This window comes from Coenobita brevimanus, chromosome 115 (assembly GCF_032717465.1).
Source record: "Coenobita brevimanus isolate Jiangsu-jjx chromosome 115, ASM3271746v2, whole genome shotgun sequence".
Lineage (NCBI taxonomy): Eukaryota > Metazoa > Arthropoda > Malacostraca > Decapoda > Coenobitidae > Coenobita > Coenobita brevimanus.
Window position 1 is genome coordinate 18,714,528 of NC_137068.1, and position 27,859 is coordinate 18,742,386.

Sequence of the window (27,859 nt, forward strand, 5' to 3'; positions counted from 1 at the left end):
AGGGAAATTTATAACGAGATGGAAGGATGGAGGATAAGAGAAGTGACAGGAAAGATACAAGGGAAATTTATAACGAGATGGAAGGATGGAGGATAAGTGACAGGAAAGATACAAGGGAAATTTATAACGAGATGGAAGGATGTATCTGAATAATGATGATAGGGAGACTGACAGGAGGAAGACAGATAAGGCAAAGATGAGTACGACATCAAACTGCTGTAGAGGGAAAAAGTGATAAATAGAAGGAGATAAATAAGATACATGACTTGCAACTCATGACAAGGTAAAGGAAGGAAGGAAGAAGTGTTGTTCAAAATGCGTGAGGAGGAGGTTGAAAGAAGGAAGGTACAAGAATAAATAAGACAGTAGTATAGAAGGAAGAGAAGGAAAGTTATGTAGATAGCTGAGAGAGAGAGAGAGAGAGAGAGAGAGAGAGAGAGAGAGAGAGAGAGAGAATAAATAAAAGTAATGGAGCAATATGATGAAAGACAAGAATGAAGGATGATGAGTGAAAAGAGGAGGAGGAGGAGAAAGAAGAGAGCAAGAAGGAGCTAACAAAAGACAACTAAGTATGGTAAATACGAGTAGAGGAGGAAAAAATATGGAGGAAACGAAGCTGATATGAGGAAAAATGGTAAAATATGTAAAAGAAGCACGGTGGAAAGAGGATAAATATGAGTAAAAAGGAATATACAGTATGGAGCAAAGAAATGGTAGAATGAAATGACAAGAATGAGTAATAAACAACTAAAAACTGAAAAGTGATGAGAGAATGAAAGGACGAGCATTAATTAGAATTAATAAGTATGTATGACAGAAAATCTGACGGACATAATTGAGGGAAGATGTCAGAAAAGGCAGGAAGGAAGGAAGGAGAAAAAAAGAAAAGGAATGTCAGATGAAAAAAAAAAAAAATATTGGAACTGAGGAGGAGAGAAAATTATGGACGAAGAAGAAAAGCAGCTGGAGAGGATGGGGTAAGGTGAAGAAAGAAGGAAGAAATGGAACAAAGGGAAAAAATAATAAAGGAAATAGATGATACAAGGAGGAATAAAGAAATTTCTATCTATCTATCTATAGCCCGACGCCCTAATCCCGCAAAAGGGTGGCCGCAGACAAAACGCCTCCAAGTCGCTCTGTCACCCACCATTTGACTACCCTCCCCCTAACTCACTCCCCCCTCCCTCATATACCTCTCAACTCCATCCCTCCACCTCATCCTCGGTCTTCCCCTCTTTCTCCCTTCCTTCACCTCACCTACATATACCCTCTTAGTCAGCCTTTCATTCTCCATTCTCTCATGTCCAAACCACCTCAGTGTATTTCTCCTAATCTCGAATGAAAGAAAGAAAACAAGAAATGCAGGAATAAATAAAAGAAAGAAGGAATGAAAGCAGGGAGAAAGGTAGGAAACAAATACTGATAAAATCCTGACCATCCATCTACCATTGTGTGACCTCTCCTTCCCTTGGGTTTCCTCCTCCATGAAACTGAATCAGAAGACAACAGTAGAGCGGAACACCCTACACCCTCCTCAGTCACCACCCTGACACCACACCCTGCCAGCACCCTCTTACACCCTATCACAGTGGTTGTTACCTTAGGGTCGCGTCATATCGAGTGGGTGGGCAAGGATCTGCTGTGACTGTCCAATCTGTCCTTTGTAGTCCGTCAATGATGCACCGAGGATCCGCGATGCCCAGTGTACTGGGATTGACATTAGGCTTTATTGCAGAGAAGGAGATTAAGATGCCGGAACCTTCTCTTATCAGTTCGTAATATAAGCTGTTATCTGCCTTACTGACTCACGATGGCCAGTGTACTGGGATTGACATTAGGCTTTACTGCAGAGAAGGAGATTAAGATGACTGAACCTTCTCTTATCAGTTCGTAATATAAGCTGTTATCTGCCTTACTGACTCACGATGCCCAGTGTATGATACTGTGATTCACAATAGGCTTTATTGCAGAGAAGGAGATTAAGATGACTGAACCTTCTCTTATCAGTTCGTAATCCATATAAACTGTTACCTGCCTTACTGACCCTTGAGTGGTCGATAGGTACATATGTATTTTAATTAACCAAATAATTTCCTTTGTATCAGTGGTTGTTTCCTCTCACTGAATGGATTCGTCTTGTGATTCTAGGATATCTAACTGTGACTGAAATAAATCAGTAGACTTATCAGTGACCACTTCTATGCCAACCACCACCTGCATGACAAACTAAGTCTTTAAACCGTACGGCTGTGTGTGTGTGTGTGTGTGTGTGTGTGTGTGTGTGTGTGTGTGTGTGTGTGTGTGTGTGTGTGTGTGTGTGTGTGTGTGTGTGTGTGTGTGTGTGTGTGTGTGGAATGGAATAAAATTGTGCGGTGCGGTGCGTGGAGTGGAGTGGAGTGGAGTGGAGTGGAGTGGAGTGGAGTTTAGTGGAGTGGAGTGGAGTGGAGTGGAGTGGAGTGGAGTGGAGTGGAGTGGAGTGGAGTGCGGTGCGGGGAGTGGAGTGGAGTGCGGTGCGGGGAGTGGAGTGGAGTGCGGTGCGGGGAGTGGAGTGGAGTGCGGTCTGGTGTGGTGTGGTGTGGTGTGGTGTGGTGTGGTGTGGTATAGTGTGGTGTGGTGTAGTGTTGTGTAGTGTAGTGTAAGGGGCCTAACAGTATCAAAGGTACGGGAAGAACGCTCTGAATAGGAAATTCAGTCTTATCGCTTCACATACATTCTTAAATATACGCCCTCCCCCCCGTCTCTCTCTCTCTCTCTCTCACACACACACACACACACACACACACACACAAACACCAATGTCGTACCCCTACTCCTCCTCCTTCCCATCATCATCAAGACCACCACCACCACCACCACCACCAATATCATGATCATCTTCATCAAAATCTTTTAATAAATTTTACAAACCATCATCATCATCATCATCATCATCAATAATCTCACACACGTGGGGTGGAAAACCGAGCATAAAATATTGGTAACCTTATTCCTTCTCCCCCACAAACTTCCTTTCTTATGGTGACCACAGGATTTACCTCCAACACACAATAGCACCATCCTCCCTCCCCACCCCCCTCCCCACTATCCTTACCCCACCCCCCTCCCCACTATCCTTAACCTTCCCCGAAGCTAATCCCCCCCCCCCCACCGCCACAAAGACACTGGTGGTTGTATTTTAAAAGGTTATGGGTTTGATCACCTCGTACCAGTCCACAACGCCTACCTGAACCACTGAAATTTGTGGTGACTCTCTCTCTCTCTCTCTCTCTCTCTCTCTCTCTCTCTCTCTCTCTCTCTCTCCTCAATATCCCGGCATATCGATATGAAGTCCATTCTTAATTCAGGTTCACTATTGTCTAACGTTCTTTGACGGCAACGATTTTTAAGACTTTGATTCCTTACTGCATTATCTTGGCAAAAACAAAATACCTATAATAAAAAAAATAATAATGTGCCTGCGTTCTCTTATCATCATCCTCATCATCAAAGATATCATGACGTACAACCAAACTGAAGTGGTGGCCAGGTGGCAGGGCATGAGACTGCCTGTGGAAAGGATATATAAAGAAAGAAAGGGGCAGAAACAGTGGCAGTTATTATCTCTTCCTCATAATTTCTGCCAGCCAAACATCAAAAACATCTTAATAAACAGTATATCCACCCAAAGTGGTGACATGTAGAGGTGTATGGTATGTAAGAGGACTACTGGACGTTGACAGCAGGCTGTGAAGCCTATGCCCAGAGTCGGACACATAAAAAAAAAAAGTCTATACATAAATTTGGGTCATTGTATGTTTTTTCTACCTTTTAACCTTCGAACATATTTGTATTCCATCTCTACCTCTCTCTTTGTTTGAGTCAATACCTGTTCACCTTCACATACACATGTTTATACCTTCCCTACCTCTCTCCTCTTGCACTTCCCCCTCAACCTGTCTCTGTCTCCTTCTTGACGTTCCTCACCCTATCACTTCCCCTCCTAATGAAGTGCAAGCCTAATCTCCCACAACATTTCACTGCACACTCAAACATTTCCCTCTCTCACTCTTCTCATTTCTCTTTCTCCTTCCCTCCCTCCCTTTCCCCCTCGCCTCCTTCCTTCTCCATTTTCACCCCCATCTATCTCACTTTCTATCTTTACCTCTCTCCTCTCCTTATCTCCCTCTCTCCCTCTCATTCTTTGCCACATTCCTTCCCCCCCCCCTCTCTCTCTTTCTCGTCTTTGCCTACGGGCAGGATCGTATAAATCAAAGTAACAATTACCAGTGAAAACGCAAAATAGAGTTAAGTAGTATGTGTTGAACTAATTATAATCTAATAAGTTAGACGGGGTGGAGACTCCGTATGCACCCTCATCCCTTTGAGATAATGTAAATATCATTAATTTTATTTTATCAATAAAATTATCAATCTCTCTCTCTCTCTCTCTCTCTCTCTCTCTCTAAGCACACACATCACTGGGACCTTTGATCATAACCTGTGTGCATGCTTCCTGATCTCTTATACCAGTCCATGTCTATCCAATTAGCTATGTATGTATGTATCTATCTGTATCTACATATACACCTATCTCTATCTATCTCTGTGCATCTATCTTTATACGTCAATATATAATGCTGTGTCACGATGTAGTAAGGATGTTTGAAGCGTCTGTGAAATATCGTGATCAGGAACATAGTATTTATAGATTTAGTTCTCTAAGAAGAGAGAAAAGAAAACAAATATAATAAACCAATCCGAAGCTTCCAAAGAATTTTTCATAAGACATTTCACACCTGCCAGGTGGTGCTTCTCACTGTTCTAAACATCTGATTAGGACTTAAATTTTGTTTCCAATAAGATCATGTCTCCTCCCACGGATTGCAATATGTGTGTAATCTGTTTGTCTGTCAATCCGGTACTCTCTCTCTCTCTCAGTACCAGTCTACATCTCACATCGTCATGTATTCAATCACGTTTCCAGTTATAACGTCTAAGTATCGGCCAAACCACTGCAAATCACTTTCGCCTTAGCGCTTCTTTCACCCACTCCCCCAAACCCTCCCCACACCCACCTCCCTCCTACACAACCAATCTTACTCCAAATTTCACCCGATCTTTACTGAGGCTGTCTCACTTGCTACTGTATGTATACAAGTTATCTTTCTCTCTCTCTCTCTCTCTCTTAGAAACTACTGGCATCAAAATGCGACACCGTCAACGTACCAACGTACTGGGTACAGGTCTACTGTGCAGGGGAGAGAGAGAGAGAGAGAGAGAGAGAGAGAGAGAGAGAGAATGAACTTCGGATCTGTTTGTTGTTTTCACCAAGCCTTTCCAAAGTCTTGCAGGTAAAGATAATACTGATGCTGGTGAAGCGTGTGTGTGAATGGGACAAAATGGTGTGTGTGTGTGTGTGTGTGTGTGTGTGTGTGTGTGTGTGTGTGTGTGTGTGTGTGTGTGTGTGTGTGTGTGTGTGTGTGTGTGTGTGTGTGTGTGTGTGTGTGTGTGTGTGTGTGTGTGTGTGTGTGTGTGTGTTTATAAGTATCGGTTTACGCATTAATTTCTGACTTTCTCTCTCTCTCTCTCTCTCTCTCTCTCTCTGCGCCTAAATCTACCTATCTATCTGCTTATCTATCTGTCTATCTGGCACTGGACTGGGCCTACCAACTCACTGGCACTCTCAACTCACGTGTCAGGTCTTGCACCATGAGACTCGTAAAACAGTGCCAATTGTTGAGAGAGAGAGAGAGAGAGAGAGAGAGAGAGAGAGAGAGAGGGGGGGGGAGCAAACAGACAAACATCAAGCTCGTGATGTGTTTGTTGTTTTCAGGGAACCGTTCCGAAGTATTGTGGGCAAAGATATATTATTGATGCTGGTGAAGCGTGTTTGGAAACGTGTGTGTTTGTTGTCTCTCTCTCTCTCTCTCTCTCTCTCTCTCTCTCTCTCTCCAACTTTATACTCCTGTTCCTCCTGCTCTCCTACGTTCCCATATTTTTCCTCTAACTTTTCCTACATTCTTCTTCCTCCTTCATCCATTTCTCCAGCTTCCTTTCAAACCTCAAAACTCTCCTTCTTTTTTTCTCTCTCCTTCTCCCAAGCCTCCAATTCTGCCACCAGTCTTTCCTTCAGTACTGAAATCTCTTCCATTAGTCGTTTCTCTGTACCTCTAATTTAACCTCTAAACCTGCATCTTTCCCTCCAAAATGTCTTCTAATACTCAAATGCCTTCCGCCAGTCTTATCTTCACACCTCTAATTTACCAAACCTACAATCTTTCCTCTCAATTCTCTTCCAATACTTAAATCTTTACCTTTAGCCTTCCCTCCATGCCAATTATTTTACCTCTAATACTACAATCTTTTATCTCTAATTTCTTCCAGTACTCACATCTCTTTCCTCAGACTTTCCTCCATACCTCCAGTTTTTCCTCGTGTTGCCTCCACTCTCTCTCCCAGGTTGGTGAGTGGGCACCGAGACTCAAGTATTACTCATTGCAGGTGAGTGAATTACACCTGCAAGACAGGTAAATACAGGTTGTAAATATTTATTTATTTTTTTTGTTGCAAGTGAATTTAGTTATAAGTAATGGAAAGCAAACGAATTCAGCATATATGAATTCAAGGTTGGTAAACTCAAAAGTTAATTCAAGGTCACGATAGATTATTTCAAGGTAAGTAAATTCAAGGTTAGTAAATTCAAGGCAAGTGAATTAAAGGTGCGAATTAATTAGAAAGAAGTGAATCCACGGTAGCTAATTGCACTGATGGACGAGGAAGATGTGTGAAAAGAATTCTGTGTGACTTTATTCTCTTTCAATAGTTCTACTCTGACTACCACCAGACGGTTTTGTTCAGTTGAGGGATGTGTTAGCACTGAACACTGTCATTAGGCCAGTCATTACAACTAATTAAACCATGCCATTAAGGCATCACCAGACGGTTTTGTTCGGCTGAGGGAAATCGTAGCAGTCAATGCGTTAAAGGCAACTCGGCTACACCATTTACTGATCTAACAGTTGCCGGTGAGGGACGCCTTCACGCGTTGGCACTGATATAACCAGTCGCTTTGCTATTCGGTTATACAAACGTCCTTCATCTCCTTCCCTATCCCCCAAAAGGAAGATGGTGAGGTGCATGATGCGGGCCACTTCAGGCTGCAGTGCATTATGTTCACCTCCAGGTAAGCCTGGCGCTACAACTACCACACAATCACTAACGTGTTATATTGTACAGAACACCACCGATTTTGTGCACCGGTGCCACACCCTACGTAGCTAAAGGGTTAAGCTGAAAAAAGAATGAGAGGATGAACACTGTGTGACAACAGAGGGGAAGTAAAGCAGGAAGAATGGCTGAAAAAGAGTTCAGTGGGAGGATGAGGAGGAGGAGGAGGAGCGGGGGGTGATAGATGGGAAAAGGGAGGGAGGTAGTGGGTGGGAAGGGAAGGAAAGGGGGATAGAAGAAAAGACGGAGAAGGGGAGGGGGAGACATAATGAGAGGAAAGGAAGAGGAACCAAAAAGGGAGACGAAAGAAAGAGGAGGACATAAAAGGGGAGAGATGAAACGATGGGAGTGAAGAATGACAACGGACGGAGAGAGAGGGGAGGGGAAGAGTAGAAGAGAGAGGAGGGGAATAAGATACTAGGACAAGTGCATTATGCTAGCGAGAGGAGGGGAGGAGAAGAGAAAGAGTGGTGGGGAGCAGAACAGAGACAGGAGGGGAAGGGGAGGGAGTGAGGAGTGAATGGAGGGAAGAGAAGTGAATGGAAGGGAGAGGTGGGGTAGGAGAGGGAAGAGCTGAAAGAAAGGGAAGAGAGGAGGAGAGGAGGAGGATAAAAAGGAAGAGGAGAGGGAAAGGGCGGAAAAAGAGCAGAGGAGAGTAGCAAGGAGGGGGGAGGAGGGGAAGGGAGCGGAGAGTAGAAGGGAGAATCTGAAGGGAGGGAGTGGATGGGAGAGTGGAGTGGAAAATGAAGGAAACGGAAGGGAGAGAGGAAACAAGGAAGGGAGGAAATAATGGTTAAGGAAAAAGAGGAGTACAGGGGCGAAGCAGAAGGAAGGGAGGGGTGGGGAGAGGAGACAAATGAAGGGAGGGGATGGGAGGAGAGAGAAGTAACGAAGGAAGAGAGAGGATGGGAGGGATGAGGAGACATAGAAAGGGAAGAGAGGGGAAAGAGAAGAAAAAGGAAGGGAAGGGAGGGGAGAGAGGAAGAGACAAAGGATGGGAGCGGATAATGGGTAAGGAAATAGGGTAAGAGGAAGGGTATGAGGGAAAGACGGGGCCACTCATACATATTCAGGTGATTTAAGGCTTGGATGGTTTCGGTATTTTTCAATTTAGGAATAATTTTGTGTTGGCTGTGGCCGCAATAACTCAGCAACGACAGTACTGCCAACACAGCCCTACCACTCCTTGCCCGCCGTCTGGTATTACAATCACTTTATTCTTCTGATTATATAACTGGGCTTTATGTCATACTGATTTCTGGTGTGTACTGATTGAGACTGATTGGTGTCTGGGCTGGAAGGACTACTTTTGTGTCTGTTAATGATGGAGCCTCAGACGGTTGGGTGGGTAGCGTGTGCACCTGCCTAGCCTCCTGATCTGAATTCACTCCTGCTAAGGGAGGACATTTAAGGTGCAGTAGTATGTCCTTTCGTGTGTTCTCACATCTTAGCACCCATCTGAGGTTCCCTCGATGACACACACACACACACACACACACACACACACACAAATGCAAAACACTTAACGTCCCAAGCTATACACAATACCGAATTTCCTGTGTTGCATTTCTATAAAACCACAGCTGTCACACCACTGAGCCACAGCTGTCAGTCTGGACAGTTGTATCAGATTTTCTGTGTTTATCTATCTATCTACTGCCTGACGCCGCATCCAGTAGGGGTCCAGGCCTCGACAAAAGGATCGGCAGGCGTTTGTCACGTAATCTACATGTCATTTTATCTACTGATCTGTCTATCCACCTGTCTATCTATCTATCTATTACGAAGAAGTATTTTTAGAGAGAGGTTTTCCACGTACACTGACAGGCTGTTTCATATTCCACTTACAATGCAATATTTACTGAAAGTCTGTTGCACATTTCAATGGTACATGTTGGTGGTTATATCACTGACAAAGAGATATTTTTACAGCGGAATAAAAATGTCAGTCACACAAAGCGTCATCTGAATTGCATAGGGTTTAGTAACTGTGCCAGGGAATATTTCTGGAACCCTTTCACACCGGTGATGTATTTTTGTAGGATACTGTTCACGAAAACACATGATTTCATTCAGTCTAGGAGAGCCATCTTGTACAGGGAGGTGGTGAAGGCTATATCCAACCCCTCTAGTGTGAAACACCTGCCCTATGCACGATGAAACAGACACAGGACAGCAAGAGTAAAGGGTAAAGGCTATATCCAACCCCTCTAGTGTGAAACACCTGCCCTATGCACGATGAAACAGACACAGGACAGCAAGAGTAAAGGGTAAAGGCTATATCCAACCCGTCTAGTGTGAAACACCTGCCCTATGCACGATGAAACAGACACAGGACAGCAAGAGTAAAGGGTAAAGGCTATATCCAACCCTCTAGTGTGAAACACCTGCCCTATGCACGATGAAACAGACACAGGACAGCAAGAGTAAAGCTAACACTGTCATTGGGGTATAGGGATTAACTGTTAATATATGGGTGAGTGGTAGGACACAAACAAGTACAAGGCCACCTTATAACACTACGCTAGGTGATATCTGTGTGTTTACTAGTGGCGGATAAACTGGGCTGCGTTTTAATCCTTTACTGAGCAATGCCCCATTTAAATAAGTGATATTTGGCTTCCACTAGATGATAATGTTATTCAGCCGAGAGAAATCCCTGCACTGGAAAGGGTTATACACTATTTGCTTTATCCTTTACCTAAACGAGATATGTCACTTATGTATTGATATTATGGTCACCAAACACTTTTATTCAGATGAGGCAAACCTTCCTATATAAAGAGTTAACCCAACAGGTGCCACACGTTTGTACTAGGTGTGTGTGTGTGTGTGTGTGTGTGTGTGTGTGTGTGTGTGTGTGTGTGTGTGTGTGTGTGTGTGTGTGTGTGTGTGTGTGTGTGTGTGAAGGGAAAAATACGAAAGGATGTGAAGAGAAGATATATAAAACGAGGATGAAAGACAGATGGGAAAAAGGCGTGAGAGATGAGAAAGGATATGGGAACGTTGGGTGGAGAAAACGATCACTAGAACAATACTGGTGAGAGAGAGAGAGAGAGAGAGAGAGAGAGAGAGAAACGAGAATGGGAGTTCTATATGAGGACATGAGAGAGAATGCCTAATGAAAAGATGAGAAAAACCAAAAGAAGTGAAAATTTTATAAGGAACTAAAGGAAACTAAACTAAATACAATATGGAAAAGAAAAGTATGAAACTGATAGTGAAAATACGGTAACGAAAGAGAGGAAACATGGAAGAGATGCCAGACAAATAGCCAGACATTGCTGGAGAGAGAGAGAGAGAGAGAGAGAGAGAGAGAGAGTTAAAAACAAGTCATATACACCCTTTCCCTGTGCAGTACCAGCTTTGGTTTTTATGGCGTTAACAGCAAAGGCTTTTCTTCATGTCAGGTAAAACCAAGGCAGACAAAATGCTGGCCTGACACCACCACACGTCCCCCAACACCTTCAATACGACCCCGTGTTTTATAGCTTATTCCTGCTGTCTTCACACCATTTGCCTCAATTTAGGCAACAGTTTGTGAAGTGTTAGATTTAGCCTTAGTTAACCCCTTCAATACCACATCTTTCCCTTCATCATCATCATCATCATCATTATCATCACCACCACCACCACCACCAACACAATTTCCCTCCTCCCCCTTTTCTTATCCTCTCTTTTCTTTTCCTTCTCTTACATTCCTCCTTGCCATCCTCCCCCCTCCCTCCCAACTCCTTTATATCGTCGCACTGAGTTTCCCTCCCCCTTCCATCTTTATCTCTTTCTTTACCCTCCATTCCTTCTCTACCCTTCGCTTCCCCCTACCCACCACATCAGTATCTTACCCTCCCCTTCCCTTCTCCATTTTTACCCACTTCTCAGTGTACTTCTCTCGACTCCCCTCCTTCCCTTATCTCCCTCCCCTCCAATCAAAAATCTTCCTCTCTCAATCGTTTCCCTCTTCTCCTACCATCCATCCCTTTTCGTTTTACATCCTCTCTTCCCATCCCTTCTCCTATGATTCCAACTTTCCCCTCCCTTCCTCCCTCCTCCCCTTGCTTTGCCTCCCCTCCCCTTCCCTGGGTGATAGAGTCCTCATCCTCTTCATCCCCCACTCAGTTTCATTATTCCGCTTCACAGCACCTTTTATTTTCTCTCTCTCACCCCTCCAATGCCTCCCATTCCTTTCCTATCCTTTCCCTTACTTCTTTCCCCCTCTCCCCTCTCACTCACTATCGCCGCATCGTCCTCATCCTTCTTCCTACCTCCCCCTTATCCTTCTTTGTCTTCTGCCATCAATAATGAGATATAAAACATGTTATCGCACTGAACGCCTTAACTCCCTATACCTCTGATCTTTCCTTCCCCCTCCATCCCCTTCCAATTCCCTCCCCTCTCCTTCCTCCTCCACCCACTTTTAATTCCCTCTTCCCTCCTTCCCCTTCCATCCCCTTTCCTTCCCCCCTCCATTACCTATCCCTTTGCCCCCTCCTTCCCCTATATCTCCCACCCCACATCATCCGCTTCTATACCTTCACAACATCTTGTACACAAATTATCCTAACCCCCCCCCTCCTTCCCTCCCCTCTCTCTTCTCTCCCCCAACCTCCTCCTCCTCCTTTTCATTCCTTACATTTCTCCTTCCATTTGTCTCTTCTCTTATTCCTTCCTGTTCCTTCTCCTCTCCTTTCCCTTCCCTTTGCTTTTCCCTTGCTCTCTCCTTACAATTGTTCCTCTCTTGTTTAGCTCTGTCCTTCTTTCTCCCTTCCCATTCCTTCCATCTTCTCTTTTTCCCTCATCCTTTCCCCCATCTCCCCTCACCTCTCTCTCTCTCTCTCTCTCTCTCTCTCTCTCTCTCTCTCTCTCTCTCTCATCCTTTCCTCTCCTTCCTACCATCTCCTTGTTCCATTCTTCCTCCTTCCCTCTCTTACCCTTCCCTGTATCTCCACTCTTCCTTCTTCCCTCCTCCTCTCCCCTCCCCCAACCACACCATCACAGTAAATTTTCCGCTGTATACACAAACTGCGGGGACATAATAACAGCAAATAGCTTGCTGCCTCCACAGTAGTCCACCGTTTAGCATATTTATTGTTTTTTCATTGTCTTTTACTTTCACAATTTCCTCTTTAATTTCCAGCCAATATTTTCGCTGTTCCCTCTTCCATCTCTTTCAGCTATTTCATGAGCATTTTTTTCCTAATTTCATCTTTAATTTACCACCAAGATACTCATCATTGTTAATATTCTCTTATTTTCACATCATTCCCATTATTCTGCTATTTCACCTTCTTCCCCTCTTCTATAATTTTCTCATTATCATCATCTCTCTATAACTATTTTCATTTATTCCTCCTGCTTCTAAAATCCTTCTTCCTCACCAGTCCATTCGATTTTTTTCAGTCTGTCTTTACTAATCCAATTCATTTTTCATCACTTTTTCAAAATTTCACTTTTTTCAATACATACTTCTTTTCATATTTTTACTCTTTCTTTACAATTTTTTATGATTTTCCATCTCCTTTATTTATATTTTCATTTTCCTTCATTACTTCGCTCATTTCATTGATTATTTCACAGCTCTTATTCTTCCCTCTTCACTACGTCACTTTATTTATTAGGATGTCTTGTATTTTCACTTTCTTTCACCTTCGCCATCCTGTTATCATTTTCACCATTATTTCTTCAACTTTCACTTCATTTTCCCTTGTCTACGTCACTGCCATACTTTCACTACTGTTTCGCTTTCTCATACATTTACAGTAACGCATAAAAATCAAGGACCCTTCTCTAATTCCCTAACTCCACTGAGGTATAGTACTGATTTAGTCTTGGTGCCTCCAGACATGTTACTCAGTTTTTGTGAGGCCTCTTGTAGTGAAGGGGTAAATGAAGGCTGTGTATAACCTCTCCAGTTAGAAAAGTCACTCCAACTGTAGACTGGAGGGCTGACTGGACTAGTAATAAAGAAGACTCATTCCCAAATCATAACTAAGGCTCATCGTATTTATGATACCACAACTTAGTACTATAATATTTGTGTCAAAAGTGCACCTGGTCTCCGTGTCAGGTAAATCTTCAGGTAAAGTGTCACAGTTTTGGCCACAATGTCCCGTTGGCAAAATGCTTCACAGAGTCACTGGCGAAAAAAGTCTTAATATATTACGTGGCCGACGCCGTGATGAGCCTGAGATGAAACTTTAATAGCGAGGCACGTGTAGTGACCACTTCTATGCCAACCACCACCTGGATGACAAACTAAGTCTTAAAGAAACCGTGTGTGTGTGTGTGTGTGTGTGTGTGTGTGTGTGTGTGTGTGTGTGTGTGTGTGTGTGTGTGTGTGTGTGTGTGTGTGTGTGAGAGAGAGAGAGAGAGAGAGAGAGAGTCCAAGAAACAGAAAGGGGGGGGGGAGTAAAAGGAAAATATATGATACAGAAAAATTTACAGTCGATAAGATCTGTTAAGTCCTTCAAGCGATATGATGCAGAAGAAATGGAGGGGGAGGGAGAGAGAAAAGGGGGGGGGGAAGGAGAAGGAGAGAAAAGGAGAGAAATGAAGAGGAGTGGAAGGATGACGAAAGAAAGGAAAGGGTAATATGTAAAGAAGAGATTAGAAAAGAAAGGAAGGGAGGAGAGGAAGAGGAAGGGGAGAGATGAACAGGTAAGAGAATAGAATACAAGAACCAAAAAGAGGAGCGAGGAGTGGTAATGGAGAAACATGCAGGGAGGAGAGAGGGGAGGAGAGAGGAGAGGGGAGGAGAAGAGAGGACAATGGAGAGTCAATAAGGTGTGTTAGTGTTTCGGGGGATATGACTGAGAAGGAATGGTGGGAGAGAGGGAGAGAAAACGGGAGGAAAAGAGGAAAGCCGGAGACAAAATGGTGATGCATAATACGATGGAAAGAGGAAATGGGAAAAGACGAAAATGGGAAGGCAGGAGAGGAATTATGAAAGAAAAGAAGAAAGGAGAAAAGAGAAAAGACATATATGGATTAAATGGAACGATAAAAAAACGAAATAAAAGGACACAACTAATGAGCGGAAGTCGAAGTTCAGGCACGGTGAGGCACGGGTGAGGTAGGGTGAGGCAGGATGGGATGGGGATGAGGCAGGATGGGATGGGGATGAGGCAGGATGGGATAGGGATGAGGCAGGATGGGATAGGGATAAGCCAGGGTGAGGTAGGATGGGATAGGGATGAGGTAGGATGGGATAGGGATGAGGCAGGATGGGATAGGGATAAGCCAGGGTGAGGTAGGATGGGATAGGGATGAGGTAGGATGGGATAGGGATGAGGCAGGGTGAGGTAGGATGGGATAGGGATGGGGTAGGATGAGATAGAGATAAGCCAGGGTGAGGTAGGATGGGATAGGGATAAGCCTTTTCCTCTTTCCACTCCTCCTTTTCCTCTTTCCACTCCTCCTTTTCCTCTTTCCACTCCTCCTTTTCCTCTTTCCACTCCTCCTCCTTTTCCTCTTTCCACTCCTCCTTTTCCTCTTTCCACTCCTCCTCCTTTTCCACTTTCCACTCCTCCTCCTTTTCCACTTTCCACTCCTCCTCCTTTTCCACTTTCCACTCCTCCTCCTTTTCCACTTTCCACTCCTCCTCCTTTTCCACTTTCCACTCCTCCTCCTTTTCCTCTTTCCACTCCTCCTCCTTTTCCTCTTTCCACTCCTCCTCCTTTTCCTCTTTCCACTCCTCCTCCTTTTCCACTTTCCACTCCTCCTCCTTTTCCTCTTTCCACTCCTCTTCCTTTTCCTCTTTCCACTCTTCCTTCTTTTCCTCTTGCCACTACTCCCTTTTCCTCTTGCCACTCCTCTTTTTCCTCTTTCCATTTCTCTTTTTTCTCTTTCCACTCCTCCTCCTTTTCCTCTTTCCACTCCTCCTCCTTTTCCTCTTTCCACTCCTCCTCTTCCTCTTTCCACTCCTCCTCTTCCTCTTTCCACTCCTCTTCCTCTTTCCACTCCTCCTCCTTTTCCTCTTTCCACTCCTCCTCCTTTTCCTCTTTCCACTCCTCCTCCTTTTCCACTTTCCACTCCTCCTCCTTTTCCTCTTTCCACTCCCCTTTTTCCTCTTTCCACTCCTCTTTTTCCTCTTTCCATTCCTCCTTTTCCTCTTTCCACTCCTCCTCCTCTTCCTCTTTCCACTCCTCCTCCTTCCCTCCTCCTCCTCACCTGTCTCTTCCCACTTCTCTCCTGTAATCCTGTTGCTCTCCACCTTTTTCAAAACACGAGACTTTATTTGCTTCCCTCAGAACTAAATTTGAAAGATTTCTGGATATACTTCCCACTCTTGCAAATATACAATTAAATGGCTATTTTTCACTAACTGCTGTTCTCAGGTATAATGCAGTAACAACATCTCTTTTCACAAATGCACTAAATTTGCTCTACTTACAATTAAACGGGCGATTTTTGTTTACTCCCAAGTTACTTGTATGCTAAAATATCAGCAACTATTTTCGCATATACAGTATATCTCTTAATGGTGTATAACTCAATAACACAAACACCACCTCCTTCCTCCTCTTCTTAAAAATTCAGTATTAATCATCATATTCCTAACCAACTCAAGAAGTTTTCATTCTCTTCTCATCACCATATTCCTAACCAACTCAGATATTTTCATTCTGCTCTCATTTCCTGGGGTGCAAAAACCGCTTTTTTACACCACCATTATGAAAGCAACACATTCATCTCCCTCACAACAGCTTTTGGTAAATTTTTACATCGCTGGAATGACTGTATCCTCCTCTTCCTCCTCCTCCTCCTCCTCCTCCCCTCCCCCTTCTTTTTCTGCCACCATCTCTTCCTTTTTGTTCTTCGTCAGTCTCCGCTTCTTCCTTCCCCCTCCTTCAACCTCATCCTCTTAAAACTTCCTCCAGAGTGGTCTTCTCTCCACGATTTTTTGTCTCTTATCAGTTTCCTTCCTCCAACACTTTCTGCTTCCTCTCTCTGCTTTGTTTCACTCTCTCTCTCCTTCCCACCTACTGGTACTCTTTTCTTGTCTTCCTCTCTTTTCTATTATCACTCCCTTGTTATTTCCTTTGCATTGTGTTTCTGTTGGTCAGTCTTCAGGCAAATTTATTTTTAACGCCCTGGCTTACTTTTCACTACACGTTTGACCTGTATGCTTGTGTGCTAAAGATGCTCTCTAACACTTCCTTCTTAAAGATTTATTTTGTCTACTGCACTTTACCAGTTATCTTTCTCTAAAGTTTACAACTTAAACCCACACCGTGAGGTCTCCCCGTGGCTGAATAAAATCGTGTGACGGCAGTAAAACGGTACAGCAGCCCAGCCTTTCATGTTCAGGATGGCCCCAGGCTTGACTACCACAGTTGTGATCATTTAAGCCACAGGACGCCACACTACGTCCCTGGCCCATTACATCACTGGAAATTGCCCGTCACTTGGATTCCAACCACAGCACATTAACCCACGGCCGTCCCCAACCCCACACCACACCAATATAGTCACCTAGCGTCATTACCAACTTTTTTTTTTTTTTTTTCCAGAATGGCGTTTTATTGCTGCTTCCACGCGATTTTAATAAACTGTGGGTAGAACTCTGTTGGTGATGGGATTAGTGAATGATATACGGGTATCTAACCTCTCCAGTTAGAAATCTCTCTCCTGAGCTGCATCAAATCGTCTGGAGGCAGTAAGAATAATACATAAAAATTCATCATCGGCCCGAGGACGTCTTTGTCATTATGTTCTAGCTAAGTGAATACTGTTTTATTTAGTAAGGAGAGCCCCCTCGTTCCTAAAGGGTTAATGGAGGCTATTATTAACCCATCCAGTTCCAAAGTCTCTCCTGAAACTGAAGAACATCGTCTGTGGATGACAAGATTAAAACAAAACATACGTCATAGGACTGAATGGGTCAACACTTTCACTGCAATCTTTGAACTTGGATACTTTACTCCCACTAACTACAAACGATTTTACTCAGCACAAACAAACCCTATGCAGCCAGTGGGATAAACTATCTCTCTACAATCCTTTCACTGCGAAGGATGAGTTTAAGTATTGTATTCTGGCCGGCTCTGATGATTTCACGAATCAATATGCAACAATCGGATCCTCAAATTCTCTTAAGCACTTGAAAATTTCTATTCCTTATATTGCTGTAAATGCCCAGGTAATCCCTCACCAAATCCCTGCCCCCCACACTTTACAATTCCTAGGATTATAGCTTCATTCGAATCCCAAAAGTACTCAAGATCTCCACTCCCCCCGAATCCATCACATGGAAAACTTTTTCACTTTCAACCAATTGTGAACAAAGAACTAAATACATTCAAGACGAGTTCACTTCGAGATGGATGAACAAAAAAATTATGGAGGTCATGATCGGTGGGAAAACAAACTGAGAAAGACAGCCCCAGTCCTGGCCATATGCACAGGTAACAGACAGGAGGAAGAATGTGTGTGTGTGTGTGTGTGTGTGTGTGTGTGTGTGTGTGTGTGTGTGTGTGTGTGTGTGTGTGTGTGTGTGTGTGTGTGTGTGTGTGTGTGTGTGTGTGTGTGTGTGTGTGTGTGTGTGTGTGTGTGTGTGTGTGTGTGTGTGTGTGTGTGTGTGTGTGTGTGTGTGTGTGTGTGTGTGTGTGTGTGTGTGTGTGTGTGTGTGTGTGTGTGTGTGTGTGTGTGTGTGTGTGTGTGTGTGTGTGTGTGTGTGTGTGTGTGTGTGTGTGTGTGTGTGTGTGTGTGTGTGTGTGTGTGTGTGTGTGTGTGTGTGTGTGTGTGTGTGTGTGTGTGTGTGTGTGTGTGTGTGTGAAATAAAATCGTATACAGATAAAGACAAAAGTAAACCATGTAGCCTAATCGTCGTGAAGCGCAAATGTGCGTCTCAAAAGTACGTATGGCAAATGAATTGTATGTAGCATATGTGGCTTCGTAACATCTCCGTCAGCGATTCCTTTTGCGTAATACACCTTACTCTCTTACGTGTTAGGTATATGTTTTAAACACAGGCTATTTTGTATCAGTAGTATAACATAAAAGAGGATATTCACATGTAATATCAATAATAAATTTTAGGAAGAAATGCCATTAAATCTTCAAGGCCACTAAGAATACGATTTTAATTTTCAGGGTGAAGCTTTCAGTGCGTCTAGCCGCACCCAGCCTCCTGTGCGTCAGCTAATGAGTCTTGTGTTACCTGTCTCACATGTTCTCTCACCTGAGCACAGTACTAATTAGATCTCTCTCTCTCTCTCTCTCTCTCTCTGGCCCTAGCGTTATCAGTAGTTCAGGGTGCTGGACACAAGTTTTGATAAGTTGGCATCATGTTTCGCTGACCAAGCCAAGTTTATCATAATGAACCCACTCAGCTCTGCCGCAGCTGAGATGGGGAGTGTATAAATGAGTGGGGTTGAAAGGAGGGGCAGAGATGGAGGGAACGGAAGGGGAAAAAGGGGGATGGGAGGGAAGCGAAAGGAAGGGGGGGGGGGAGAAGGGAAGAACGGGAGTGAAAAAGAGGAGGAGAGTAAGATGAAGGAAAAGGGTGGGCGTAAAGGAAGGGTGTTTGGAAGATGGGTCTAAAGAAAGTGAAAGGCGATACTGGAGAAAGAGGGGATCTTGGGAAGGAGGAAAAGTGTATTGGTAAATGGACGGGAAGAAGTGAAGAGTCGAGGGAAGGGTAAGACGGAGACTGATAAGGGGAGGGAGGACAGTAGGGCAAGAAGGTATGAGAGGGAGTAAAGAAGTATGACAGGGAAGAGGGAAGGGAAACAAAACTGCTGTGATGGGATGATAAAACGGAGAGGGAAACGGGAGGAAGGAGGAGGAAAATGGTGAGAGTTGGAATGACGGGGGTGAAGGGAAGGGGTGAGGGGGATGAAAGAAACGAGGAGAGGGAAAGGGAGGGTGAAAGGAGAGAGAGAGAGAGAGAGAGAGAGAGAGAGAGAGAGAGAGAGAGAGAGAGAGAGAGAGAGAGAGAGAAAGGAGTGAAAAAAAAAAAATCACCTGAGTAGGGGGTGGAAAATGAAAGGAAGTAGGTTAATATCCTCCACCATTGTGTTATTTTGCTGGGGAAGGGAGTGTGTGGCGAAATTAGTGTATGGGGCAGAGACAGTATGTATGTATGTATGTATGTATTATTAATTTACTGTATCGTTAGGCTTGCACACGCCTGACATCTGGCGGCAAGTGTAGTACAGCAAGTTCAAGCCGTGTTTTACGGGTGGTGAAGGGTAACTGATCCGTAGGGCTGAGGAACTGCAATTTGTCAATGGAGAAGTGACCCGTCTATGAGCAGTGATTCACGCACGGGCACAGCTGTACAAGGCTTTTGCAGAGAATACACATGGCAAGTTGGTGTGGCATCACCTGTGTTTTGTAATTAACGTGAGATAGGTGCTCCTTTCATCGAGGAAAACATGGACAGGGACGAACACCTGAGAGCACATGAAAGGCCACACCAGGTGCAGTACAAGGACACACCAGGTGCAGTACAAGGACACACCAGGTGCAGTCCAAGGACACACCAGGTGCAGTACAAGGACACACCAGGTGCAGTACAAGGACACACCAGGTGCAGTCCAAGGACACACCAGGTGCAGTACAAGGACACACCAGGTGCAGTACAAGGACACACCATAATCTTTACGTTTCTGCCCGGAATCGTGCTAAGTCTGTTCTTCGCTCTACTAAAAATAATTTCATCCATACTAAATGCTCTCAACTCTCCAACTCGAATTCTTCCCGCTCCTTCTGGCACCTTGCCAAAAATCTTTCTAACAACTTTACCTCATCATCCTTCCCTCCTCTTTTCTACTCTGATGGTTCTGTAGCTATTTCTTCTACTGATAAAGCAGATCTCTTCGCACAGTCTTTCTCCTCCAGTTCCACCTTAGACGATTCCGGTGCTGTTCCTCCATCACTTCCCCCTTCTGACTTCCTCATGGCTGACATTAAAATTTCTTCAGCTGATGTATTTTCTGCCATTACTGGCCTCAGTACTAACAAGGCATATGGGCCTGATGGGGTCCCTCCTGTTGTTCTCAAAAACTGTGCTTCTGTGCTTACACCCTGCCTAGGCAAACTATTTCGCCTTTGTCTGTCAACTTGTACCTTTCCTTCTTGCTGGAAGTTTGCTCTCATTCAGCCAGTCCCAAAGAAGGGTGACCACTCCCAACCCTCCAACTATCGTCCAATTGCTTTAACGTCCTGTATTTCAAAAGTTTTCGAGTCAATTCTTAATAGAAAAATTTTAAGGCATCTTTCCTATCACAACCTTCTTTCCGATCGTCAGTATGGGTTCCGTCAGGGACGCTCCACTGGTGATCTTCTCACCTACCTTTCAGACTCCTGGTCATCCTCCTTTCGGGACTTTGGCGAAAGCTTTGCCATTGCACTTGACATCTCAAAGGCTTTCGATCGAGTCTGGCATAAATCTTTAATTTCCAAACTGCCCTCCTACGGTTTCTATCCTTCTATCTGTGCCTTCATCGCTAGCTTCCTTTCTGGTCGTTCTATAGCTGCTGTCGTAGACGGCCATCGTTCTTCTCCTAGATCTATCAACAGTGGTGTTCCTCAGGGCTCTGTCCTATCACCAACTCTCTTCCTTTTATTCATCAATGATCTTCTAAGCTGTACATCTAACCCTATCCACTCATACGCTGATGACTCCACCCTTCACCTTTCCATTCGGTTCCGCAACGCCCATCTCAACAGTTACTTCAAGAAACAAGGGATGAGGCTATGGCACACCTAATGTCTGACTTGGCTCATATCTCTGACTGGGGTAAAAATAATATGGTTGTCTTTAATGCATCTAAGACTCAGTTCTTACACCTATCAACCCGACAAAATCTTCCACAGGTATACCCACTAATGTTTAATAATATTCAGATTAATCCTGCATCATCCTTGAACATGCTTGGGGTTTCATTTACTCGGGACTTATCTTGGAAAGATCATATTACATCTCTTGTAAAATCTGCTTCCAAGAGATTGGGTGTGCTAAGCCGACTCCGCTCTTTCTTTACCCCTGCACAATTGTTGACTCTATACAGGGGTTTTATCCGCCCCTGTGTGGAGTACAACTCTCATGGGTGGGGAGGCTCCCCACATACAGCTCTTCTCAATAGGGTGGAGTCAAAGGCTTTTCGTCTCATTAACTCTCCTCCTCTTACTGACTCCCTTCAACCTCTGTCTCTTCGCCGCACTGTTGCATCTTTATCTCTTTTCTATCGCTACTTTAATGGTAACTGCTCCTCTGAACTGTCTGCTTGCATTCCTCCACCTCTACGACGGGCGCGTAGCACCCGTCTGGCAGCAAACTCTCATCCCTTTTCTGTCCAACTCTCTAATGCAAGAGTTAACCGTTACTCCCAGTCTTTCATTTATGCAACAGGTCAGCTCTGGAACTGTCTCCCTCTGTCTGTATTTCCTTCTGCCTATGATCTCTAGTCTTTCAAACGTAGTGTGTCCAGGCATCTCAAAATGATCGGATCTTGAATTTGGCTCTCTATTGTATTTTGTTTTTCTCTTGGAGGGAACTGTTACTGCGGGCTCATGGCCTTTGGTTCCTTCTTCCTCGCATAAAAAAAAAAAAAAAAAAAAAGGTGCAGTACAAGGACACACCAGGTGCAGTACAAGGACATACCAGGTGCAGTGCAATACCAGGTGCAGTACAAGGACACACCAGGTGCAGTACAAGGACACACCTGGTGCAGTACAAGGACATACTTGGTGCAGTACAAGGACATACCTGGTGCAGTACAAGGACACACCAGGTGCAGTACAAGGACACACCAGGTGCAGTACAAGGACACACCAGGTGCAGTACAAGGACATACCAGGTGCAGTACAAGGACACACCAGGTGCAGTACAAGGATATACCAGGTGCAGTACAAGGACACACTCTTAAATGTCTGTCCTCGAGTGGGATCAAACCCAGGTCACTGGAACCTCCAAGAGAGAGAGAAAGTGTGAAAGGAAAATGTAAAGCGAAGGCAGTTACAGGGAGAGGAGGGAGAGGGGGAATAGGGAGAGGAGCAAGGATACAGAGAGAAAGGAGAAAGAAGGCGGAAAGAGACGACAGGAGTGGAAACAGTCAGAGAGGAGAGGTAGGAAGAGATGGGAAGAATGAGAGAGGGAGAAGAGGAGGAGGGGGAAGAGGAGGAGGGGGAAGAGGAGGAGGGGGAAGAGGAGGAGGGAGAAGAGGAGGAGGGAGAAGAGGAGGAGGGGGAAGAGGAGGAGGGGGAAGAGGAGGAGGGAAAAGAGGAGGAGGGGGAAGAGGAGGAGGGAAAAGAGGAGGAGGGGGAAGCGAGGGACTGGGTACGAAAACAAGAAGACAGGGGGTAAAAAAAGGGGGGAGGGAAAGCAACAGAACAGTGAAGAAAAGGAAGAAGACAGGAGGAGAGGGAGACAGGGAGAGAAAAGAAGAAATGGGAAAGAGACTACGAGCAAGGAAGGGAAGGGATGTTCCGGTACGACTGTCGTGAGGGGGTTAGGAGGGACAATGGTGGCGGGACGAGGGGAAAAGTTGGCAGAGAGGGGAGAGAAGAGAATCAAGAAATGGCTTGAACATGAGGGGAAGAGAGGAGAGGGGAAGAAGAGAGGAGAGGGAAGAAGAGAGGAGAGGGGAGAAGGGAAATGAAGGGAGTGGGGAGAAGGGAAGGGCAGGGAGAGAGGGGAGGGGTCACAAGGGTCAATGGCAAGAAGGGAGATCGAAGGAGAAAGACAAGTAAGGGGAGAAGAAAGGCAAGGAACAGAGAGGGAAGAGAAATAAGAAGAACGGAAGAGAGAAGCGAAGGACGGTACAGAAAGGAGAGAAGAAGCAGGAAAGAGAGGAGGGAGGAGAAAGGAGGGGGGGAGGAGAAAGTGTCATAAAGACTTTGTAGTTACTTGTAGAGAAGTATATTTTAGACTTGTGGTCGAGCGGCTTTTATATCTTGTAGTGACAGGAGAGGTAAAGAATAGTATGGGACTATTTTTATTTGTCTTGGAAATATTAAACACACGGAAAGAGTATAAGTCCCGGGTAGCTACCTCCCTGTCTCGCTATCTCTCTCTCTCTTTGTTCTAAGGCTAATCTCCGTCTGAGCTCTCTTTCCTAAAATCTGGTGTAGCAGGGGTGTGTCACGTGTGTTCCTCGTGGATCTTTGTTCACGAGAGGACTGCTGACAGCTAACTGCATCATCTCCTTACTGGCCGCTGTCGTCAGCTTCCCTCAGTGTTAAGAATGTGTAAGCATGTTTAGCACTGCTCGATTCTCGCAGACACAACACCTTCTCAATCATCTGACTCCCTGCTTCTATCTGTCTCTCTATCTATCTATTTATCTATCTATCTATATAATATGTAGTCTTTACCACACTGCTCGGTCGCGCGAAAATGGCGTACCATCGACATTTAATAGTTATAATATATTAATACATACTACATACACATTACAATGAACTTATAAGTTAATTAAGTGAAATATATAATATTGTAAAGTAACATAATATTGTATACATATATTATTCATAGTAAATAGTGATTATTCAGTAATATTACATTTTAAATACGTTGTATACATATTTGAATAAATGCATTAAAGTAAATTATTTAACTGTAATACAGTATGTACTTGGGATATTATAGTGAAATGCATACATGTGTTGGCCTTATAATTGTAGTTACATTTTGTTAATGCAACTATTACATAAGTGTCTTGGCCTTATAATTGTAGTTGAAGTTACATAAAAGTTACATCTTGTTAATGCAACTGTTACATTAATTGGTACATATTGTTTGTAGTATTGTTTATAGTTACATAATTGTAATAAGTGTAACATAATTGTAATAACTGCAGTCCTAACATATGCTGCGGTCGATGATAGTGATGATGTGTCATGCCACTTGTTTGTGTAGACACAATTTGCTTTTTTGTTTGTAGTTTATGTGGTATTTTGGCATATGTAGTAACAATTACACTTATTTTCATTTGTTTGTTATGTGATCTTACTCTATTTCTCTTTTTTCTTTCTTACTTTTTCTTTCTTTCTTTCTTTCTTTTTTATTTTTTTATTTTTTATTTTTTTTTTTTTTTGTATGTATTGATTTTCTATAGTTTGTTTCTCTTTGCTTGTGTACACTTTTTCCATGTTCATGGTTGCATAATTACTGGCTAATTTCCTTGGGATACTTTTTTAAAGTTTAGTTTATATTGCACAGATACTATAAAATGATATTATATAGTCCCATATTTTGTTATTTTATATAAAAAAAATATATATATACACTATATACAGTATTAACTATACACACTGACTTGTTCACCTGTACCTATCGTGAGTAATATGTGTGTCAGCACTGTGTGGAAATCATTGTCTTCACGATTGTGTTGAAGATGTTCACTCTTGCTAACGGCATTTGTGTTGGCCATTTTTTTTTTTTTCTAGTTTACCTTGTAACTTAATTTATATGTTTCCACTAGGTAGCTTTAATTGATAAATGTTTAATACAGTTCTTTCAATTGCTCACTGAGTAACTGTGATGGTATATTTTCTTTATTACTATGTAGATGTAATAATGTATAGTTGTATGTATGAAACACGTATTTTACGTAGGTATAAATGGTAACACTCGTTGGTAGTAAATAAATGTTATAATAAATGAATGAATATATACAGTGTAGAATATTTATTGTTGGTGCAAGTATTTAATGATTGAGTTATGAAGATAATTGAAGTAAGTATGTGTATTTAAGTTGTAACAATACAGCACGTTTTATATGTTTGTGCAGAAGCTTATTGTCTATCACTGTGTATTGTATGAATGAAGTAACTATGTAACTCACTCATTTTTACCGTGGTGGGAAATGGTGTGAGTGGTGTTGCACGTGGTGATAGCGTTGTCCTTCGCGGGTTGATTGGCGCGCTGTCGTCTCAGCACATGGTGACGTCGGCTTCCCACACTGGTAGCTGTGGTGAGTGAATGAGTAGCGATGAGTAACTTGAGTGAAGACGAGTGAGTAAGACGAGTTGTGAATATGGACTTGGTGTTTGCTTCGTCGTCCTGACCTCTTCACATCTGCGTAAGCGGTGGGGGTTGGGTGGATGTAGCAGAGAGAGGAGGGTGAGGTCTGGTGGTTATGAGTTGTGAGTCGTCTCTCACTCTTCGTTTGTTTGTTTGTTTGTTTGTTTTCTCGGTCCTTTTCTCTAGTGATTTACTCGTTGTGGGATGAAGACTGCCGCTTCTTGTAGGTGCGTGTAGAAGATTATACAGACGACTTAGAGTTGTTAATTGTAGTTGATTGTAGATGGCTGTAGTTCGCTGATTCGTCGTAGACTTGTAGACTATTTGCACTGTAGGCTGTATTTTGTAGGATTCAATGTAGAACTGAAGCTAATCTTGTAGTCTCGGTTGCTTTTGTAGAAATTTGCTTTTAATTCGGAGACGATGTCCGCAGATTTGCTGGTTTGTCGTTAAGCTACTTGCAAGGCGTCGAGTGATCTCTTGACCTCTGCATCAGCGTAATGATCTGGGAGACGGAGGGGGCTGGATGGAGAGAATACCGTCAGGAGCTGATGTTGTTGGTTGTTTTCAATCTTGATATTTTGTAGGAATTTAATGTTGATTCGTAGACGAGGTTCGTATACGTTCGCTGCTACCAAATGTCATAAAGTGACATTTGGGTCATTGCTCTTCTTGACCTCCTGCCTGTCTCCTTCTCTCTCTCCCATGTTGCTAAGCCCTTCTCCCGTCACCTGTCTCCTCTGAGGCCTGTCTACTGCTCTCTTGCCTGTTCGGTGGCTAATCTCCGTCTCGACCTCTCTCTAGGGTCGCTTGTCTCCTTCTAAACTCTCTTTCCTAAAATCTGGTGTAGCAGGGGTGTGTCACGTGTGTTCCTCGTGGATCTTTGTTCACGAGAGGACTGCTGACAGCTAACTGCATCATCTCCTTACTGGCCGCTGTCGTCAGCTTCCCTCAGTGTTAAGAATGTGTAAGCATGTTTAGCACTGCTCGATTCTCGCAGACACAACACCTTCTCAATCATCTGACTCCCTGCTTCTATCTGTCTCTCTATCTATCTATTTATCTATCTATCTATATAATATGTAGTCTTTACCACAAAAGGAGGGGGGAGGAGAAAGGAGGGGGAGGAGGAGAAAGGAGGGAGGGAAGAGACAAGGGGAGAGAGGCGGGGGGAGGCAACTTAAGAGGGAGGAGAAAGTGAGAGAAAAGTGTGTGTATGTGGAGACAAACAAAATATGGGGAGGGGGAGAGAAAGAGAAGTTTCAAAACTGGGCTAAAGCGACATAGTGGTTAGTTCAGCGACCGTGAGGAGGTGGGGTATGGGGGAGGGATGGAGGGAGGGCAAGGAAGCGAAAGTGGGGAAAGACAAAGTGAGGAGAGAGAAGGGAAAGAGAGGGAAAGAACGGAAATGGAAGGGGATAGGAAGGGGCAAATAGGAGAGGAGAGATAGGAAAGGGTGGTAAAGAGGGTGAGGGAGGAAGAGAAAAACAGGGAAGGGAGAGGACAGACCAGGGAGAAATATGAAGAGGGGAGAGAAAGAAAAAAAAATTGGAGGGATAGAGAGGTATGGAGGGGAAGACGAGGACAGAACAAAAGGGGAAGGGGACAGGAGAGAATGGAGGAGGAGGAGGGAAAGAATGGAGGAGGGAGAGGGACAGGAGAGAAAGGAGGAAGGAGAGGGGAGGTAAAATGAGAGGCTATAAGGGGAAAGAGAGGGGATCAAATAAGTGAATACGACATGGTTTGTTTAGTGGGTGTGGGGGTGTGGGAGGGGGTTGAGGGAGGGGGTTGAGGGAGGGGGAGGGAGGGTAGAACAAGGAAGTCAGAAGAAGGAAGCAAAATAATGAAGATGGAAAGAAAGAGGTTGCGAATGGGAGAAAGGAGAAAATATACAAACGAAATGGGAGTGACAGATATTGAAAAAGAGGAAGAAGGCAGATAACGGAGAAAAGAGAGGAGAAGGCACGGGGAAAAGAGGGATGGAGGGAAGGCAGAAGGGGAGGAGGGAGGAGGAAGATGAATGAGAAGAGGGCAATGGAATGGAGAGGAGGGGAGAGATAGAAGTGAACGGAACAGAGTGATGAGGGTGAGGGTGAAGAAAAAAGTAAGAGGTGTGGGGGAAGGGGCGGAGAATGACAAGGACTGGGGAAGAAGACCAGGGAAATGGGAAGAGACGGTGGAAAGGGAGGGGGGGGGGGAGAGAACGACGATGACAATGAAAATAACGATGATGATTTTAATGATAAAGATAACGACGATTATAATAATGACGATGATGATAAACAAACCGATATATTATTCAATAAGCAATTAGACACAATTTAGGAAAAACCATCCATCTCTCTTTATCGATGTTTCACCTTCTCTAGATTAACTTTAACCCTTTCAGCTCAAAGATGTAATATTCAGTTTAGTCGTCCTGTTATCGGATGAGTTTATTATGCTTAGTGAATGGCGTTAATGAAGGCCAACATTCGCGAGAGAAAGCAGGATGGTCTCCACAAAACACATATAAAGGGAATGCACGATGATCTACACAAACAAGGAAAAAAAAAATCACTAGCAATCAAAAAGGAGGTTGTGCCTAACCCTCCTGGCAATGGATGGTTCACCTTTGCCCCATAAAACCCTTGTAAGGCCTTCGTGCAAAATATGAGAAAGGCGTCCGGGGGTATTTGC